This window comes from Apium graveolens, chromosome 11, assembly GCF_009905375.1.
Source record: "Apium graveolens cultivar Ventura chromosome 11, ASM990537v1, whole genome shotgun sequence".
Lineage (NCBI taxonomy): Eukaryota > Viridiplantae > Streptophyta > Magnoliopsida > Apiales > Apiaceae > Apium > Apium graveolens.
The window spans coordinates 191,780,753-191,782,777 of NC_133657.1; the positions used below are offsets into that span (position 1 = coordinate 191,780,753).

The following is a 2,025-nucleotide window of genomic DNA, read 5'->3' on the forward strand; positions in this document are numbered from 1 at the left end:
GTTCAGTTTGGGGGTTCTCCGACGGAAGATCCGAACATGCATATTAGAGATTTCATCGAGATATGTGACATTTTCAAATTCAACAATGTGTCTGAAGATGCTATAAAGCTAAGGCTTTTCCCATTCTCTCTACGGGAAAGCTAAGTGTTGGTTGCATTCTCTACCACCAGGCTCTATCACTAAATGGGAAGATCTTGCTCAAAGTTTTTTACTAAGTTCTTTCCTATGGCGAAAACTGCTACAATCAGGAATGCTCTTACTCAATTTACGTAGCAATCAGGAGTGTCCTTGTGTGAAGCTTGGGATCATTATAAGGAGATGTTTAGAAAGTATCCTCATCATGGGATGCCTGGCTGGATGATTATCAACTGTTTTTATAATGGCTTGGGAGCACAGTCTAGATCCATGCTCGATGGAACATAAGGTGGAGCCTTATGGCCCAAGAGTGATGAAGCTTATGAGTTGATTGAACTGATGGCTGCTAATGAATATCAGAACCCTTCTCAGAGACTACCTCAAGGCAAGGTATTAGGAATTCTAGAGGTAGATGCAGCTACTACTATAGTTGCTCAGCTTAAGGCTTTGATGATGAAGGTGGATTCTTTGCCTAATTATAGAGTGAATCAGATCACTACTGTATGTGAGCTTTATGCTTGTGCGAATGAGACGGAGCAGTGTGTTATATCTACTGAATTAGCTCAATTTGTGAGCAACTTTCAGAGGTCGCAGCACCCAGTTTCATCCATCTATCATCCCAACAACCGCAATAATCCTAACTTCAGCTAGAGCAACACTCAGAATGCGGTTCAGCAGCCTTATCAGCCATATGCAGCAAAGCAGTACAACCCTCCTGGTTTTTAACAACCGTAATATGCTCCAAGACTAAAAATCCAACCGTAATCTAATGAAAAATCTGAATTGGAGGAGTTGAGGCTGATGTGCAAGAGCCAGGCGGTTTCTATTAAGACCTTTGAGAATCAAATTGGGCAGATTGCCAATGCCTTGCTGAATCATCAACCGGGTACACTACCTAGTGACACAGAAGTTCCAGGCAAGAAGGAAGTAAAAGTGCAGGTCAAGGAAATTACATTGAGGTCTGGGAAAGTTACAAGTTAAAAAAAGCTCAAGTTTCAGAAACTGAAGATGTGGTTGAAGGAAAAGTGGAGAAGGAAGCAGAAGTGGAACCAAGGAAAAAAACTATGGAACACACTCCTCCTGAAGGTAGTACAGGGGAGAAACAAATCTATCCTCCACCTCCTTTTCCTAAGAGGCTGTAGAAGCAAAAGTTGGATAAGCAGTTTGCGATGTTTTCGGAGGTGTTCAAGAAAGTTCATATCAACATACCTTTCGCTGAAGCTCTTGAATAGATGTCTAGCTATGCAAAGTTTATGAAAGGTATTCTCTCTAGGAAACTGAAGCTCGATGACTTAGAGACTGTTGCTCTAACGGAGGAATGCAGTGATGTGCTGCAACATAAGTTGCCTCCGAAGCTTAAAGATTATGGAAGCTTTACTATTCCTTACACTATTGGAAACTTGTCGTTCGACAAGTATTTATGTGAGTTGGGAGCTAGCATCAATCTGATGCCTTGTTCTATCTTCAAGAAGTTGGATTTACCTGATCCAAAGCCTACTTATATGTCCTTGCAGTTGGCCGATTGTTATATTACATATCCACGAGGCATTGTGGAGGATGTCTTGGTCAAGGTGGACAAACTCATCTTTCCTGCTGATTTTATAATTCTTGATTTCGAGGAGGATAAGAAGATTCCCATAATCTTAGGAAGACCATTCTTGGCTACTGGCCGAACCTTGATTGATGTGCAAAAAGGTGAGCTCATTATGCGAGTGCTGGATCAGGATGTGACTTTTAATGTATTCAATACCATAAAATTCCCTACTGATAATGAGGAGTGCTTAAAATTAGAATTGGTCGATTCTGTGGTTACTTCAGAACTTGATCAATTGCTAAGGTTTGATGCCTTAAAGAAGGCCTTGTTGGGGAATTGAGATAGTGAAGATGATG

At 41.1% G+C, this 2,025-nt stretch overlaps 1 non-coding gene across 1 annotated transcript; it reads right to left on the bottom strand.

The window, feature by feature from the left end:
* Positions 1-240: 240 nt before the first annotated feature.
* LOC141699538 (small nucleolar RNA R71) lies at positions 241-347 on the bottom strand. Its single transcript, XR_012565990.1, has one exon. It is a non-coding gene; the product is annotated as a small nucleolar RNA R71 (small nucleolar RNA).
* Positions 348-2,025: the final 1,678 nt, after the last annotated feature.